A 20,586-nucleotide genomic window follows, 5' to 3' on the forward strand; every position below is an offset into this window, starting at 1 on the left:
CTATTTCCCTCAATCTCTAAAAAGGTGTTGTGCTTATTGTACATAGTCACGGACCGTTCATGCTCCCCTCTCATCATAAGAGACTTCATGTTTTGATTTGACTCAAACATATTAGAAGCCTTTTGCTAGTTTATCTGGTTGATAGTATAGGAGGTGAGAGCCCTTAAATGAATGTCCCCCACATATGGGACTGGGTTAAACTCTTTGTCATTGCACAAGAAATATCCATGTAGATAAAGATCACACACAAAATGTTGGGTTACCAAGTCATGGATTCTTAGTATATGGAGGAACTGTACAAAGTCCTCGATCTCATGACTGACCTCCTTCTTAATTCTTTCCAAATAGAAGAGAAGAAATTTCTCATGCAAGAATAAGGCATAACTAGAAGCAGGAGGGTGGCATGCCATTACGTGTTGTGCCAGGCTAAACATTTGTTCTTTTTCAGTCTTCAATTCTAGCACTTGCCCTTCCAATCGTTCTACTTTGAGTTTCTATTTTGCATACCTCAACCATAATATATCCATTTTCTCTATATACTCGAAGATAGCCTTGGACGACTGTTCTTGGACCCTTTTCACCACATTTTGATAATGGGCCGCTGTGGATTTCCAAGTTTGAATCTCGGCTGTTAAGGAGAATTCACAGTCGTCGAAGAAGTTCTCGATAGAATCCGTTTGAGTAATAGCAGAGGTCATCAACACATCATCTACCTGTGTTGCTGCTTCGACCACCATAGCCTTAGGCTTCTTAGCTACCTTTTATACTTTATTACCTATTTCTTAAGTCGATGCACCTATCTCCTCATCCTTCGAACCTCTGTTTTCAACCGCATCATGTCCATGAACTGTAGCTGATATTTCTTTTTAAGGGGCGGCCTCCTCTACTAGCATAGTTCTATCCATTCCTGCTTAACAACCACTTCATCTAGCCCTTCGACTGGTTCAGAAGGTCGCGGATCACTCGGAGGAGTATCCATTGGTCCTTCTATCAGATTTCCCATCCTTGGTTCCTCCCTCTCGGGAGTAGCCACTTCTTATTTGAAAACCAAATCAACCGACCCTATAGCTAGTTTAGCAAGTGGTGGATTACTCAGAAGAGTATCCACTAGTCCATCTGTCAGGCTCTCCCTACTTGGTTCCCCATTTTCGGGAGCAATTTCTTCCTCTTTGATAATTAACGCAACTAGCCCTGCAATTGGTTCAACAGCTGGTGGATCACTCGCAGGAGTATCCACATGTACTTCTACCAGGTTTTCCTTACCTAGTTCCCATGTTTCAGTAGAAATTGCTTCTTCCTCCCTTCTAGGCTCCAGGGCATTTATTGCCTAAAAAACACCTTCTTCTTCCACTCTCTATTCCTGTTCTTTTGCAAGGTGTTCCTCCTCTATCTGTTGTTCGGAATGGCTCTGCTGAGAATAAACAACCAATAGACTAACAACAACTGAACCTTTAACTAACCCATAAAACTTTAAAATGGGAGGAACAACAACCTCCTTTTCTGAGCATCGGGGAGAACGAGACACTCTCACTCCTCTTGGAATGGTGGCACAAAAAGGAGACTGAAAGATGTTTTCTCCCTGGTCTACACCAGCTCTATCTGTGACCTCGAGTTCCTTCCCTTCTCCTGTGACAATTCTGCTCTGGCCCGAGGCTTCCTCCTGTGTTAACTCCTGTCCCACGGTTGACACTGGTTCTTGTGGGACAGTGTCAACCTCAAGACTCATCCTTTCCACATTTTTTGGGACCAGATGGGTTGGTGGTGGTTCTTGTGTGGCACCACCACCCATATCCGATGCTTCCTGAGCAGATGGTGTTGACATTGTTTCCTCTGGCACTTCATTAATAAAATTGGATTCTTGTATCACCATGTCAATCCCATCCATCGTGTCCATAATTCCTTCCTCCATTGGCTCCATAGTCAAGGTTGGTTCTTGTGTAACAGCCTCGGCTATAGCACTGATTGTCTCTTCTGTCTCGAGCCTTTCCTGCTCCGGTTGCTCTTCTTCCATCGACTCCATAGTCGAGGCTAGTTCTTGTGTAACAGCCTTGGCTATAGCACCGAATGTTTCTTCCACTTCAAGCTCTCTTTCTTGCTCCTGTTTCTCTTCTTCCATTGGCTCCATAGTCGAGGTTGGTTCTTGTGTAATAACCTCAACTATTGCACCGACTGTTTCTTCCACTTCAAGCTCCCTTCCTTGCTCTGGTTCCTCTTCCTCCATTTCTATCTCTTCGGGTTCTTCTTGGTATATGTATTCATCCTCTATTGGTTCTTCCTCCATTTCTATCTCTTCAGAATCTTCTTGGTCTACGTATTCATCCTCTGTTGGTTCTTCCTCCATTCTCTCTGGTTCCTCTTCTCTAGCAGCTATAATATCTGCTACTTCTTCTGTTGATTCCTAAAACACTGTCCAAGGAATTTGAAATTGGGTCAATGCATGCATGACCAGTAATTGAACCAGCTCATGATTAGTGATAACTACTACAACCTGTCGCAAACGCTGGGCAGACTGTGCCATCAATTGGAGGCTCTTCAGCAAAAAGAAAGGCATGTTCAAAGAGAAGACCTCTAACTATGGAAATTGAAGACGAGCTAACACCCTGAAATGATACTTGAATACAGTGGTGTACCATCCTTCGTAGGTTATGTATTTCATCACAAAACCTGCTACATCGCCCCATGGATGTGGTAATGAGTTCCGGTCATACCCCTGGCCTTTTTGGACGACGCTCTCATTGGCTTGCAGAAATACTTCAGGAAACTCTGGGAGGGAAGTCCTTCATGAAAACCAGCTCTGTCCCTGCTGAGGCAATCCACTAACTTCTGCAATAACTTCCTCTGTGACAGGGATTTCTATCCCTCTAACCCAAGAGTTGTCTTCATTCAAATTGAGTGTGAATTCCACTGCAATCCCCTCGTCAAATCCCTGCAACCTATTAAAATAAACATCCCAACCTGCATTGACGAAAATATGCCACACCTCTCTATTGTTACGGACCAAGGTGGTATCCTCCAGCTCGTGACGCACAACCAACCCACCCATTGCTGTAGAAACAGTAACAACACTTGGACGTAGTCAACTATTGGGGGAGAGAGTAACAACAACCAAATTACAGTGATGGGTAACGACATGGTGGGACGCGGGATAAAAAACGGTGAAAGCAATCGGTAATTTTTTGAAAAATGCAAAGAATTATGGCAAATCATGGTAAGTATGATGAAATAATTATGATAATTAATTCGTATGAATTGGAAAAGACCGATTGGTTATTGAATGTATGTAATTCAAATTCCAATGCGTCGAACTAATTATTACGGAATCATGGAATTTATGGGTGTACCATTTGCACCAGATTTAATAATGATATATGATATTTCATTATTATGGTTTTAAATACGTCGTCGTTTACTTATGACGGGACCACCCCAACTTAAATGTAGCCATCCATGGCACATATATGTCTCATCGATGAAATATTTTAATTGAATCTGTAAGAGTCAACGGAGACGTACTTGGAGACCTACCTGACGGTGGAGTAACGACAGAGTAACCGGCGGAGTAACAACAACAGCGAAGTAACAGCAGCAATGGAGTAACAACATCACTGGAGTAACAACAACGGTGGAGTAACAACATCGATGGAGTAAGAGCATTGGCGGAGTAATAACAGCGGTGGAGCAACAACACCAGTGGAGTAACAACACTAGCGAAGTAACAGCACCGATGGAGTAACAACACTGGCAAAGTAACAACAACAACAGAGTAACAGCACCGACGAAGTAACAACACCAACAAAGTAACAACATTGACGGAGTAACAACAGCGACGGAGTAACAGCACCGATGGAGTAATAGAAGCGGCAGAGTAACAACACCGACGGAGTAACAACAACGACACAGTAATAACACCAACGGAGTAACAACAACGGTGGAGAAACAACGCCGATGAAGTAACAACAGCGGTGAAGTAACAACACCGAAGGAGTAACAACAATGGTCGAGTAACAGCACCGATAGAGTAACAACAGTGGTGGAGTAACAACACCCGACACTCAGAAAAAAAAATCGAGAGTAACAACAGTGGCGAAGTAACAACGTCAACTATTACTTGGAAAAAAAATTGCCAACTCCTCATCATATTTCGATCGTTATTCCTACAAAAGACAAGAAAGTAAGTAGTAACAACATATTATTATCATTATTTTTTTTATTTTTTTTTAAAGGATGTATAGGAAGCATTCTCTGCACCAACAACCATCAAACCAAATTTATCAGAGAGATCTTTGATGAAAGCATCCTTAGAAGTTGGATGGTGGTATAATTTCAGACGGTGTCCATTCATTAAGAAGGAAGCACGACTATAACCAATCTGACTGTTCCATTGTCAAACACAATGTCCACTTGATAGGGTCCTATCCAGCGAGTGCGAAGCTTTCCTTTAAAATCTTTAAAATGGGAGTCATAGTGCAGTGCCCAATCTCCTTTATGAAACACCTTATTCTTGATAAATTTATCATTCCATTTCATTCTCTGATGTTGAATAGCAGTAATTTTCTAGACAACCACTGAATGGATTTCACCTAACTCATTTAGTTGTTCCAGTCGGTGTTTTTGGGTCTCTAATAAGTCTAATCCTACTTCCAAAGTTGTTTTGAGTGTGTTGATCTCAAATTCTATCGGAAACAAGGGGGATTTCGTATAGACTAACTCAAATGGTGAAAACCCGGTTTTGTTCTACCATGTTGTCCTATATGCCCAGAGAGCTTTCATAAGTTTCTGAGACCAATCCCGACGATGGCTTGCTACAGTCTTTGTCAAGATATTTTCCAATAACTTGTTTGTATTTTCTACCTCTCCATTCGCCTGGGGTGGTATGGAGTTGTCACCTTGTGTTTGACTCCATATTTCTGCATAAGCCTTGCTATCATGTGGGATGTGAACTATGCCCCTCCATCTGAAACAATCTCCCTTGGAGTACCATATCGAGCAAAAATATCTTCAAAAAGGATATCTAAAACCACCTGTTACGTTGCTTTCGCAACAGCTCTGGCTTGCACTCACTTAGTTACATAATCAGTGCAGACCAGAATTTGAACCTTTTGATGAGAAGGTGGGTTAAAAGGTCCAACAAAGTCAATTTCCCACTTCTCAAAAGGCTTGAGGACTACTTAGGGCTGCAATGGAATTTCATCCGATTTTCTAGGCTGCCCCATGCGTTGACAAGTGTTACATCTTCGGACATAATCTCGAGCATCCCGAAAGATAGAAGGCCAATAGTATCCCATTTGAAACACCTTGTGGCATGTTCTTTTATCTGTAAAATTTCCTCCATAAGGGCCATCATGGGCAGCCTTCAATATCTCATAAATGCCATCCTCAAATACACAGCGTCGAATATGCTGATCAACCCCTTTGTGAAAGAGGTATTCCACCATCCATGAATATTGGGTAATATAATGAATAATTTTCCACTGTTCCATGTATGACAAGTGACAACGTACCTTCCCTGTAGCAAGATAGTCAACAATATCTACATACCACGAAGTGTTAGCAGAAATTACAAAAAGGTGCTCATCTAGAAAACTATCTTCTATGGGTGTACCTTCAGCATTATTATCTAGTCTAGACAGAAAATCAGCAACTACATTATCCTTTCCTGGTTTCTCTACTATGGTGATGTCAAATTCTTGAAGTAACAACAACCATCTTGTATTACGACCAAGAGTAATGGGTTTATTCATCAGATACCTGATTGTTGCATGATCAGTGTGTACAAAGGTACAATAACCGGTAATATAATGATAGAACTTGTTGATGCATAGATGACAACAAAGAATTCCTTTTCAGTCACTATGTAGTTTAATTCGGCAGGAGCCAAGTTCTTACTAACATAGTAAGCTGCATATGGCACCTTGTCTACTTGTATCCCAAAACTGCCCCAACTATTGTCTGAGAGGCATCAACATGCATATGAAATGGTAATGTTCAGTCCAGCCCTCAAAGGATCAGAGCTATATAGACAAGTTCCTTGATCTTCACAAAGGCTACATCACAATCATCTTTCCACACAAAATCTGCATCTTTTGTCAGCAATTGAAAAAGTGGATGTACTATCTTAGTAAATATTTCTATAAAGCACCTATAATAACTAGCACAACCGATAAATCTATATACCTGTGTGGGTTTTTGGGTATTGGAAAGTGCAATATTACCTTTATCTTAGCTAGATCCATCTGAATTCCAGTAGCTAAAAGGAAATGTCCCAAGACTATTCCTTCCTCCATCATCATGTGGCACTTTACTGTACTCAAAGAGACATGCGTCTGTTTAGATCTTTCAAGAACTTTTTCCAGATGTGCTAGCCCTTCTTCGAATGAATACCTGTATGAAGTAAAATCAACCATATAAAGTTCAACACTGTCATCTACCAGATCAGAGAAAATCCCTAAAATTTCCCTTTGGAATGTTGCAAGTGCATTATAGAGGCCAAATGGAAGTACTAGGTATGCGAAAGTTCCCCAAGGGCACGTTAAAGTGGTTTTATCTTGATCCTTGGGAGCTATCTGGATCTCGTTGTACCCACTAAATCCGTCCAAGAAGGAGAAGAACTTCTTCCCAGCCAAAGTATCCAAGTCTTGATCAATGAGTGGTAAAGGGAAATGGATTTTTTGTGTTTCCTTATTTAATTCTCTGTAATCTACACATATCCACCATTTACATTTTTTCTTGGGAACAATCACCAACGGGGAAACATTGGCTGTCCGAAATGGGGTAAATAAATCCTACATCCACAAGCTTTTGAAGTTCTTCCTTGACAACTTTTTTCAGAGCGGGGTTCATCCTCCTCTGGGGCTGTCTCACAAGATGACAATCCTCTTTGATGTATATATGATGGGTACATATATTGGCAGGAATCACCTTCATGTATGTATAGTCCCAGGCGAAGGCTTCTTTGTGATTTCGGAGAACATCTAGAAGCTGTTTTGTCTGGGATTCTGACAGATTTGGGTTAATATTCAGGGTCTTTCCTAGTTCTACCTCCACAGGAATGTTGTCATGGGACACAGTTGTGGGCAACTCTTCAAATCCATCTGTTGTTTCAATACTTTCCTGCGTTTCACAGCTCAAAACAGATTCTAAAATTCGCTGATTTGAATCTGAAACAGAACAAGGGTCACTAATGAAGGTGGTAATTGTATCATCTTCTGTTTCTGTTTTTAGCTGAAGGGCCTACCCAATAGTAAGGACTAGTCTTAATTCTTCATCCTCAGATTCAGACTCTTCCTTTGCTAAAGGTTTCTTGTGACCAAATGGCTTCACTAATGGGCTAGGTTCTGCAGGAGGATATAACACAAGGTTTTTAGTAACCTGCCCATTTGAGATAACCATATTCCCAGAACGACACCCAATGTAGGCGTCTGTGGTTTCCAACCACGGTCTTCCTAGAATCAAGGGATGGCCACCAGTTGGGGACTGCATTTGCAGTACTAAGAAATCCACAGGGTAATGCCATGAATCAACTGAGATTGTAATGTCTTCTAACTTCCCTACCAATTTGATTGTAGATCTATCTACCAGCTCTAACACCATAGGTGTATGTTTCAAGTTTCGAAGACCCAATATATGCATAGCTTCAGTAGTGATGACATTTATAGCAGCACCCAAATCTACTAGCACATTTGGAATTTCCACTCCATTAATTTTCACAGTTAGAATTGGGTTCCCTGAGTTCCCATATTTCACAGGCATAGCCTTTCCCATCATAAAATCTGATAACTTTCCCATCACATGAATGGTGAGTGGGTCCCTTGATTTATTTCTAGGCTTTTTAGCACAATATTCCCTAGGAATTTTTGCATATATAGGTACATCCCTCATAGTTTGTAATAGGGGAATATTAACAAACAGATTTTGTAACTCCCCTAACAGGTCAAACTCAACTTGAGGCATCTGTTTACTCAAGGCTAATCTTTCAGGATAGGGGGGTCAACTCGGTGTTCTTGAGTAATTAGCAATTGAGGCGATGCCTGATTTTTACTAGCTTGGTTCGATTTCTCTTCAACTGTTTCTGGTTCTTTAACCTCACTGCCAACTTGTTCAATATTAATAGGTGAGGTCTGAGTATCTACTACCCACCCGAATCTCAAATTCATCTCGTAAAGTTCTATGGTAGAGATGTTGTATGAAGGCAGGTTGAGGGTGTCAGCTTGCTGAGCCCCTTTATTGTTAGGATTTAGATTGGGTTGGATAGGAAGTTGAGGGTGAACAGGCAGATTACTAGGAGGTATATTAGAGGGCAGTTGAATTTGATGTTGTGGCATTAACTAGGGAAACTGTCCAGGAGGAGAGGGTCCATGCCAGTTCGGGGCCCATTGAGAATTCAAACTAGTTTGAGGATTCCAGTGTTGCAAGGGTGGAAAATGATATTGAGGCCAAATAGGTGGATAGGGCATGGACTGAGGATCCATATTAAAATTATTAAAATACTGAGATGGATCCTGTAACATACCTTGATTTCCGGTTGGTGGTCGAGGTTGCCATGGATTTTTGGATCCCATAAAATACAGTTGGTCCACGTCTTCGGCTATCCCTTGAAAGACTGCTTTCAATCCTAGCAAGGAGGGGCATGAACTTGTCGCATGACTCAGCTCGTAGATTGTGCATTCTTCCATGAAGTTCAATGGACATTCTCTATGTGGATGCTTCTTTCTACATTTCGGGCAAAATATAGCCATAGACTTTTCCAATTCCATCTGTTTCTATTTTACTTGCAGTGTGTCCATCTATGTAGACAGGGTACTCAAGATATCAGTCCTTAAGTTATCCAGTAGGTTTCCAATTTCTGCTTTCGTGACACCTCCACCAGATAATTTTGTTGACCAAATTCCTTCTTTACTCCTTGCAGCTCCCCTCGAGCACTAGATGCACATCTCATAGATGGTATCGAATTATTCTTTTGATATATCTCCCTTTCCTACTATGTTTAACAGTTCCAAAGAGTCTTCTCGAAAGGCCCGAAGAAGGATAATTTTCAAAATGTCCTTATCTAGGTTAGAATGACCTGATATCTGCAGTGTGTACTTAAATCATTCCACACAGTCCTCCATATTCTTGTCTTCTTTCTGCATGAATTTAAAAAGTTCTTCCTTCATATCCCGAGATTTGTTGTAATCCTGATACTTCTCCAAAAAAGAGGTTTTCATACCATCCCATGTGGAGATAGTATTTCCTCCCAAACCCATAAACCATCATAGGGTTGTCCCTTTTAATGTAGCAGGGAAGATTTTCAGTTTCTGAGCATCGGTTATATAGTCATATCCCCGACACACAATATCAAATTCAAAAAGGAACATGTCGAGGTCTTCAGAAGTCAGCCCATGAAAGCTTGGTAAAGTTGTCAAAGGAATGGGCTTCGTTGGTGTGCCAGTCCCAAGATCCTCAATTGGGAAGTCAATAGTAGAGGTTGTGGGTGCCATGAATATCCTCCAATAATCACTGGGAATTTCAGCAGGCTCTACAGGGAATGATGGAGGGGGTCTTGTCACGAAAGTTTGAGTTTCTTTAACATCACTCCCCTTATCTCATGGTGATATCAATACCCTTACAACTCCTTCCTCCCTGACACAATGGCTTGATTCCTCAAACCCCTTTTCTGCAACTTCTCCTTCCCTACTGGAATGGGCTGGTTCCTCATACCTTCTGCTTGCAACTTCTTCTTCCTTTATTATCAGCAACGATACTCCTTTGTCAAGTACACTGCTGCATACTTATTTTGTTGTTGGAAGGTTTTGTTGTATTGAATCAACAGGAGGTACTATGGATAGCACTGACTATTCAACAATTGTCCCTGTAATTTCATTTGAGTCCTTACCCTCATAGCAGCACGAGAAGATGCCTCAAATTTAGCTTTTGCAATGTTTTGTTGGATATAAGTGTTCCTTCTCAAATCCTGACCTCCTTTCTTCGGGGCTTTTCCTCTGCCCCTTTTATTTGAATCTTTGTTCATGCAAGTTGGTAAGAGGGAAATATCTAAACTAAATCACTACACTCAGGACCTAGAGTAGGGTGTCAAAGGACCATTCCCTCCCTAGGATGAGAGGTAGGGTTTTAACAAACAAGAAACGAAAAGCACTAAAAAAAATAAATCTAGGGTTCAAGACCCGGAGTAGGGTATCAAAAGACCCTTCCCTCCCCAGGAAAAGAGACCAAACAAGAAATAACATGCATAAAAGGAAATCTAAAGCTCAGGACCTAGAGCAGGGTGTCAAAATACCATTCCCTCCCCAGGACGAGAGATTGGGTTTTAACAACTAAGAAAAATTTAGAACAAATAACCAAAGCAAGCGACTCAGCCCAAAAAAAAATAGTAAAAAGCGACATAAATCAAAATACTATGCTCAGGACTTAGAGCATGATAGCACTTCCCTCCCTAAGACGAGAGATTGATCCTCTGGTCAATACAGATAATGTCTTACACCTTGTTAGCCTTCCCTAGCAATGATGCCAAAATGTTGGTGTCTAAGTGTGAATAAAATATTCCACCCTTTTCCACATTAATTCATCAACCCGAGTGCGTACATATTTCAAGGTAACATGCAAGGTATATGCAGGGGCAAGGTTACAATGTTACATCAACTAAGGATTCATGGCTAAAGAATCAAAGCATCATTGTAACAGTAAATTACATAACTTAAAAGGAATTCACAACAATTAATAAAGTTCTGTACCAGAAATAAGGAATTAACAAACATAAAAGAAATATGTAGCACCTGATCAGAAGAGCAGGCCCAACTCTTTGATCAAGGCTACGTTAACTCACAGCCAAGAAGAGAACAATAACTTGCTTGTATTTGATTAATATGTAAAGAGATGTTACAATATATGCCTCTATGTGGCCAACCCTTCACACAGGAATAAAACCCCTTTTATACAAATACATGGGAATGACATATCCCCCAAAACTTGGAAACTAATACCCAAAATATATAATAGTTCAAAACATCAACTAATTGTCGAGAGAGGGAGAACAGAAAAGATCCAAAATAGGATTGAAAGCAGCTGCGAGTTGGTTATGTTGTTACAGCATTACCGAATAGTTGTTGTGAATGCTAGACTACTGCTACAAGCTGTGAAGGCAATACCTGTTCACCGGAATCTACAGAAATAACAAGTTTTAGTAGTTCGCATAGGCAAAACCCTCGTGACTTTACTTCATCAATTAAATATTCCAAGAGATGTTAGGAAGAAGGGTTACCTCATAGGTTTATCACAATAAATGCATATCAATTGGTGCAAAAGGATGGAAGGATAGGTGAAAATGTAAGGAAAAGATAAGTAGATTTGGTTCCCAACAAAGCTAATGAAAGAATTTTGGAAAGTGGAAATGAAAATCCTTGGACACCCCGATGGAATTGAATTTCAAGAAGTTATGCAAAGATATTTCTAAATTGGTAATTTTCACTTGATTAACCATTGATGTTCCTCGTAACACCCATCTATACATATGTTGTGCAAAGAATGACGTGAGTCAATTCATGATTAAGTCACTTCATACACATTAGGTTGTTGACACGAAATTTTTGAGATATTTTCATGGGAAAATCATTCTTGGTCCAAGATATACTACAGGAGATGTTGGAGTAGGTTCGACTGGATATGACAGTGATACATGCGATAATAAAGAATGGGATCCAATTGACATAAAATCTTGTACGTTGTTGGGACTGATATATCTCCTTGTGTTGAGACAGTGTCGTTGTATGAGACAAACCTAGGCTTGTGATTGTTGCCTCTGTGAGAGAAAGGATGAATAAGGTATTCTTATGTGGCATGTATTTATTCTAACATAATATTTAATGTAATGTCTTATATGAACAGGAAATCAGAGGATTGGCATTCTTGGTAATGTATGAGGCAGTATGATTGAACCCTTTAGTGCATTGTTTAAGCAAGTACTAAGTATGAGCACATTGATATGTTTCTAATCTACAAAGAGTCTGGATGATCGAGGACACTGAGTTAGCTATCCCCCCCTATTTGAGCTCCTAGGGTAAGGAATTGAGATGTAGGGCTCTTGGGGTTGAGGGATCTTAGGACAATAGGGTGTCGTTCATATATGTCACCCATAGGGTGGAATATGTTGCTCCCCTATCTTATTCTAGTAGAGTATACCCTATTTTGCATCATACCCATAAGTTGGGCTTGTTGGGATTGTAGCTACCTGTCTATCCAATGGGTTGAGAGGGCTTGGGGATGTGTGATTCTTACCTTTAGTAAGTTTAGTAGCTCACCCAAATTTATGATGCAAGGTATTCTACCACATGGATCTTGAGGGTCATTGTTGGGAAGATCGGTAAGAAATATGATATATAAGATATTGTATCTCGCCTATTTCTTGAAATAGGGTGGAATATGCATGATCCCCTATGAGATGACTTGAGGTGAGAGTGTCCCACATGACCTTCCTCATTATCATTGGATTCCATGTTGAGATGTGCTCCCTGATGGATAGAGTGTGGTAGCTTGGACTCCCCTCTAATATCAAATTATTCTTATTTTATATTCTCGAGTGTTCAACATATGAACAAAGATACATAGATAAGCAGACATAAGAAAATAAGGATAAATGATCATAGATGATCAGATGAGCCTAGATGAGCAGATATGAGAAAATATGAGAAAGATATGTGGTGACAACATTTTTTACCAAGATACATGTGATGGGACATATGTTGCAGTCGATAATTTCTTTCTAGATGAGGGGGAGTGTTAATTTTTGGAAGTTCAGGGACAAATTCTCTCCTTTGAAAAATCTTCCTCATCAAGGAAAACCCTTACTAGCCCTTGGAAGAATTTAATTTGGTTAAGGAAAAATATATTTTAATATGGAAACCCCCTGTGTGCACAAAAGGACAGGTTGGCACAAAAGAGAAATTTGACACCATTGGATGGCTATAAATACAAGTCAAGTGACCATCATTTGAAGATTATCAATCATTCTTCTTTCTTTGTTTTGGCTTGCACAGGTTTGAGGTTGGTTCACGGAAGTTGGTTCGCACAGGGTCAAAGCTCACACATGTGATTAAGGTTTTTTTTTTGTTCTTAGTCGCAAGGATGCTACAAGACATTTTCAGTTGAAACCTGTTGATGGTCAAAAATGACCTCATCAACATGTAAGGGATACCTCCTGGTCAGAACCCCAATTAAGCTCTTACCTTTTTGATTTAGTGGTTCTGACTGGTTTAGTTGGGTTTGGTTACCACCTCTCTCTCTCTGTTGGCTTATAGTATGTCTATTACTTGCCAATAGAAAGAGAGAAATCAGAGATTCCCTCTTGCAGAGCTCTTGCAAAAAATCGATCCTTAAGTCTACAGTTCAACCAAGCTACAACTAAGGTCTACCCCTGTGTAAGGGGACTTCAAGAAATGCATGATTTAATCTAAATGTAGGTTTACTCTAAGATGCAAGTAAAACTAATCCTATCTTGAATTGGGAAAAAGGATAACCCTCTCTCAATTCAAGAGAAAATGAACTAACTAACTAGGGGAAGAGGATTGTTTATATGATTGAATTCATTATATAATTTTCATCAATTAAAGAAGTAGTTCATTCAATTAATGAAAGAGAAAACAAAATGGGAATGTATTTAAACAATAAATAGTTACTGCTTAGTACATTCCTATTTCAATGAATTCATATCAATTATAATTTTGTTATGTTCCTCAAAGATAGCTCTTACAAAACTTCAATAGCATAAAACAATCAATATGACAATAGTGCTCAATATCAGAATGCAATACACTATTTAGAACAAGAATTAAAATCAATTGCAGAAATTTTGATAACAAAATGATTAATTTACATCCTAGACAATAGTGCACATGAAATGAAAATTAATTAAAATCATACCAAAATCTCATTACAAGAATTTGTAGTCCTTGAGTAACTTCAGCTCCTTGGAGAAATTGCTAATAGTAGTGCAAAACAACCTTCTCTTTCAGAACTTAAAATACTATGTCTCTCCATAATTCAACTCACAGTACATTACAATAGTGCAAATGCACAAGAAAAATCACAAAGTTTTCCCCAAACCTCAGATATGAAGTTTTACCTCACCTACAACTATAATCTCCTATTATAATAGTGCTTTCAGAGCCTCTAGTTGCAAAGAAGAGGAACACCATGTTCATTATCTAAATTGTTATTTAATAATTATAAGAAATCTCCAAAATAGAGAACTGTTGAGAGTAGTTTTTCAAATCCTGAATTAGAGCTGCAAATTATCCAATTTTCTCTTTGCTTGTATCTTTCTGTTGCTCCAAAATGTCTCAGATATTAACTTCTCCAACTGATCTCCTGGTATAGACCAATCAAAACCAAAAATAAATTAAATTGCACACTAAAATCAAAATTAGAAAATATGGAAAAAAATAACTCTCATGAAATTGCTAAATTAAAATAAATGAAATCCAAATAAATTCCAAGATGTGATTGCTTCTAATGGATCTGATTATCTTTTGAGTAATGTTGGAGGATGAATTAGTAAGAATAATTTTCCCAAGCCAATGAAATTTTCCCAAATCAAAATTTGGAGAAATTATTTATTGTTGCAAATTCGTCACTTTGTCTCTTGCTGAATTTTTGGGTCATTGAATGATTGAATCTTCTAAATTTATCATTCCCAAATTATTCTCCTAATTCTTAGCTTTCCAACGAGCTATTGTGAGCCTCATTGGGCCAAGTAAATCTTGAGAAATGCCTCTCCAAATTAAAATATCAGAATTCTAGAAAAATGCATACCTAAACTAAAATTAGAACATTTTAATTAAAATTCCTAATCTTAAATAATTGTACAATTAATAATTATTAATTATTAACTGACTAAATAATTAAAATTAATAAACAATTATTATATTAATAAAAATTAATTACATTACAAAATTTAAATATATTACAAGAAATAATTAATATTTAATTTAAAAATATTAAATCAAAATATTAATTTAAAAAAACATTATTACAAATCCGATAGTGGCTTTTGGGAGCTCGTTAAGAGTCCCGAAATTAAATGTGTGCAGGAAAGATTTATTATGTATGTTAAATGGGAGGCATAAGGTAGAGTGAGAAAATGCATGAAAATCACTTCCTCTTAGAGTGCCCCAGTACAACCACATTAGATCTCAATTTCAAAATCTTTGTTGCAATACTGACCTTCCTAGCCTTTTACGTTGTCAAAATTATAGTGAGCTCGGGAGGCTTCTCTCCAAGCTTTTTGAGCATAGGAATAAAATATTAAATCAAACTAAATAATTTTTTTCTTTAGGTCTGATAGACCAAAGTTTGGTCTTAGTGGACGTTAACCATCATCATCATCATCATCATGAAATTTAAATGTTACCAGATCCTGGGGTGTGTGGAGTAAGGTTTCAAAGTGAGGTCTCGAAGTTATGGATTTCAGGAGGTTAATAAAAATGGACTCGTGAAATAGATAAGTTCTAAAATGAGTAGGAGGGAAAAAAATGAAGTGGTAGATCTAAGGAGGTTTCGAGATATCGGAAGGAGATTTTGGGAGTGAATTAAAATAGGAGTTACGAAAATGAAAGTCTCGACATAGGAAGAGGGAGCGGTGGTGTGGTGTGGTGTTGTGTGGTGAGGTGAGGTGAGGAAGGAGAGGAGGGTCATGTGGGGTGGGGTTTTTTCTCCTAAAAAATAATTACAATCACTTGATAATAAGTTTTGGGACTAAATAAAAATTACAATCACTTGAGTTTCGAGATTTTGTAAGTTTTTAATTTTTAATGAAATGGTTGTAGCCATTTGATAACATATGAAAGAGGACAGGAGGCAAAACATTTGGTAAGTTCTTTTCGCTCTTCGATAGGTGGGCGGCGGCGAAGCGATCAGCTAGGATTACTGATTTCAGCAGGCATTGATCTCCATGGAAGGGCACAAAGGAGGGAGCTCCACTCCCTCCTATAAGCAAGTTGTGGCCAACAGAGGTAAGAAACCATTAGAAAATGTTAGAGGTCCTTCAGAAGAAGGGAAAAGGAACATTGAAGGGGAGTAGGATTGCACCAAATCAAGGGAGAATAATAGCACAAATGACAATGAGGAAGAAGACAAGGAACAAAAAAAAACAAAGCACAAAAGGGACCATGCAAACCCAAAGTTTTGATCACACCTAGAGTGGTTTTAAATGATCCTGCTCTGCAGGCGCACAGGGACCACATGTGGACATATGAAATCATTTGTAAATTCATGGGATTATGGCCCACTGGAAAAGCTTTACAGACATGGATTAAATAAAATTGGAAACCAAAAGGAAGCATAGACCTACATCTTGGGTCTAAGGGATTCTTCACTGTGGTCTTTACAAATATTGAAGATAAAGACAGAGTGTTTGAAGGAGGGCCCTATTTTCTATGCAGTAGCAGGCCTCTATATGCGACCATGGATTATGAATTTTGTCCTGGAGCGTGAGATGTTCACTTCGGTCCTAGTTTGGGTAAGACTCTACTCTCTACCTCTTGATTATTGGCAAACAGAATTGTTATCTGCCATAGGAAATAAATTAGGGCATTTTGTTAAAGCTTCGGAGGCCACCAGAAGGGGAAAATACACATCCTTTGCAAGAATATGTGTGGAGATGGATCTCTCTGGAGCTTTACCGGATGAGGTAATCTTGGAAGTTTTTGATGAAGAATGGGTGCAAACAGTAGATTATGAACATATTCCTTTCAGATGCCGCAGATGCCATGAGCATGGGCACCTTTTCAGAGATTACCCTCTCAGTAAAATAGAGAACAAGAGTAAAGCTAATACTATGAAAGATAATGAAAGCTTTCACAAAGTGGTACACAAAGGAAAAGGGGGCAAAAGGGGGCCTAAGCCACATCAAACAGAAGGGCAACAGGTTAATCAGAACAGGTTCCAAGTACTTGAAGAAGAAGAAGAGATAGCAAAAGTAGATCAGACAATGGAAGGGAGTCCAGAGGAGAAAGAGAAAGAAGAAGAACATGAACAAACTCAGGGTAGTAATAAACAGAAAGAGGCCATGATGAGCGATGTAGAACTAGAAATGGATCAGGAAATGACACAAAGTGAGATGGAAATGGAGGACCATGAACTACAGGAGATTCTTGACAAAGAACACCTAGATCTGGAAGGGTTCTTGAAACAAGGAACAATGGGAGGGGTAGATTCATTACCTCAAGAGGAGTTCAATAGAGTCCAGCAACTGTTCATATGGAAAACTCAGGCTAAAGGGCTGGAGAGGCAAAGAAGCAATGAAAGGCAGGGTGACGAAGGTGTGAAAACTATGAAAACCACACCAGGATTAGCACCTAGAAACCTAGGAAAGAAAAGAGGCAAGAAAAAGCAGAACGAGCTATTGATGGAATGTGGAAAGCTAATGATTGATTCAGGTAAGATGAAAGACCTAACCAGCTACTCCTTTACAAATATTTAATGATGAAGTTCACATCTTGGAACATCAGAGGTCTAGGTAGCAAAAGAAAACAAAGATTACTTAGTAATAGAATGAAACAAGCAGCTCCAGATATTATCTTTATCTAGGAAACTAAATGTTCCATTCAAAAAATAAAAGAAATTCATAGCAAATGGCTCAATCGATTTGAGTTTCTAGAAGTCAAAGCAGAGAATACAGCAGGAGGTATACTCACTCTATGGAACCCCCAAAAGATTGACATTATAGATGTTGAGGCATCGAGGAATTATTTATCAGTGGTTATTCAGCCTGTGGGAGATAGGGAGACCTATCTGGTCACGAATGTTTATGGGCCCCAAAGAATGGATGATAAACTCAGGTTTATAGATTCTCTTGTGGATCTCAGAGACAGACATGCAGGAATACCATGGATCATGGGGGGGGACTTCAACATGATCAAATCACTTTCGGAGAAAAAAGGAGGAACTAGAACTCTTAGCAAAGACTCTTTAGCATTTCAAACTTTTATCGATAATCTGAAGTTAGTTGACACGGATACGAGTAATGGTCTCTTTACTTGGAACAATAAAAGAGGAGGAGAGTCTCAAGTAGCCTCAAAGCTAGACAGATTCTTAATCTCAGAGGACCTTATGCTCACTGATAAGGAAATGATAGTGAGAGTTCTCCCCTTTGGAGGATCAGATCACTGGCCGGTTCAACTGGAGGTGCAGGGTATTGGTACTCCCAGGAATAGACCTTTTAGATTTGAGAATATATGGCTTTCACACCCAGATTTCATTAGAAACATTGCAAATTGGTGGTCAGAAGAATTGCATATTCAGGGTACAAGAATGTTCCTTCTACACAAAAGACTAAAGCATATCAAGCTCAGGCTCAAAGAATGGAACAAGAATGAATTTGGCAATATTTTTGAAGCAAAAAACCTATTGAAGATAAAATGCAAGAACTCAACCAAGCCCTTATCACGGATGGCTATGATAAAGTCAAAAGTGATCAAGTTACCAAACATCAACAAGACTGGGAAAATTTATGTAAACAAGAGGAAATATTTTGGAAACAAAAATCTAGAGTTCAATGGCTTAAAGAAGGAGAGCGAAACACTAGATTTTTCCATAGATCCACCATGGCGAACAGAGCTTACAATAGGATCTCTTTAATCAAGGACAAGGGAGAGAATCTTCTTGATACCCATGAAGATATAAAAGTTGTGTTAGTCTAGCATTTTCAAGGTATAGTAGAGGAAACCATTTTAGATAGAGAGCACTCCATCAGGGACTTAACAAGACATATACCTAGGCTAGTGTCTAGAGAGGATAATTTCAACCTTAATAGGCTAGTGACTAAAGAGGAGGTTAGTGAGGTCCTCAAAGAAATGCAGAATGGCAAAGCGCCTGGCCCTGATGGTTTCAATGTGGATTTCTTTAAAGCTTGCTGGAATATTGTTAAACATGATATTCTGAATGTAGTGGAAGATTCCAGAATGAATAGAACTATTTTGAAGGTGCTCAATACCTCCTTTATATCCCTGATACCTAAACAGGACAATGCTCAAACTCCAGATAGGTTTAGACCCATAGCTTTGTGCAATGTGGTTTACAAGATAATATCCAAGGTTGTGGCCAATAGACTCAAGCCTCTTCTTCCTACACTAGTCTCTGTAGAACAATCTGGTTATGTGGAAGGCAGACAAATTCTAGATAACATCATTCAAGCGCATGAGGTGGTGCACTCATTAACTAGCAATAGGAAGGCTGGAATGATCATGCAATTGGAACTTGCCAAAGCTTATGATAAGTTGAATTGGACCTATATCAGGAAAGTTCTTATTGCTTTTGGGTTTGACCATAATTGGGTTAGGTGGGTCATGGCCCTGGTGACCTCTTCCAGCTTTTCAATATTGGTTAATGGCTCTCCCTCCGAGACTTTTATTCCTTCAAGAGGTCTCAGGTAGGGAGACCCGCTCTCACCCTTTCTTTTCATCCTCATGATGGAAGGACTTGGTCGGTCTATCAAGCATGCAAAGGAAGTTAGTAAGATTAAGGGTCTCCAACTTTCTGAGAATGGACAGGCCTTGACTCATCAACAATTTGTTGATGATACCATGCTGCAGGGAATCCCCACAGTCAAGGAAGCTCTTGCGTATAAACAAATCCTGAATGATTTTTCCATGGCTACAGGTATGGATGTTAACCTCTCCAAATCTAAGATTTTTTTCTTTAATACCAATATTGCTATTCAGAGGAATATCTCCAAAATTCTGGGCTTTCAAAGGGATGTCCTCCCTTCAAAATATTTGGGAGTTCCTCTAACTGCTAAACCTTTACTCAAAAGCATTTGGGAGCCAGTGATTAATAAGTTGCAAGATAAAATCAGGAAATGGACTATTAGATCTTTAAACTTGGATGGTAGGTTGGTGCTTACAAAGGCTATTCTTCAATCAATCCCAGTCTTCATGCTATCAGCTCTCCCAACACCAAAAGGAGTCTTGCAACAATTCAGAACCATCCAAAGAGACTTTCTTTGGGGCAAGGGGGAAGAAAGAAAGAAATGGGCCTTAGTAGCCTAGGAGAAAATCTGCAAACCTAAAAACCATGGGGGTCTTGGATTGGATGATCCGAGATTCTAAGCAAGGTTCTAGGGGAAAAATTATGGTGGTGTTGGGTAAAAGACCCAAAGGCTCAGTGGGCTATTATTTGGAAAGAAAAATATGCCAGTTCTTGGAAAAGTTATGATCATATAAGGATGTCTGGAAATATAAAGGGCTCACACATCTGGAATAAGGCCTGGGAGAACAGGGGCTTAGTACAAAAAAACAGCTTCTGGGAAATCAGAGATGGAGATTTAGCTCTATTTTGGGAGGATAAATGGCAACAAGAACCTATACTGTTAACAGAGGACCTAATGGACCTCAAGAAAGATACAAATAACAAAGGGTTATCCAAGGTAAAATATTTTTGGGACCAAACTGACGGTATAGGAAAATGGAGAACCTGGAGGAACTTGAATTACAGAGATGACAGCCCCTTGAAAGCTAAAGCAGAGGCACTTATGAAAAAGTTAGAGCAAAGGAAGATTTTAGTGTCTGGGGGGCATGACCAACTGAGATGGGGCTACAATAA

The sequence above is a fragment of the Pinus tabuliformis genome, chromosome Q (genome assembly GCF_031772625.1).
Source record: "Pinus tabuliformis cultivar Carrire ecotype Pingquan chromosome Q, CPIR1, whole genome shotgun sequence".
In the NCBI taxonomy this organism is placed as follows: domain Eukaryota; kingdom Viridiplantae; phylum Streptophyta; class Pinopsida; order Pinales; family Pinaceae; genus Pinus; species Pinus tabuliformis.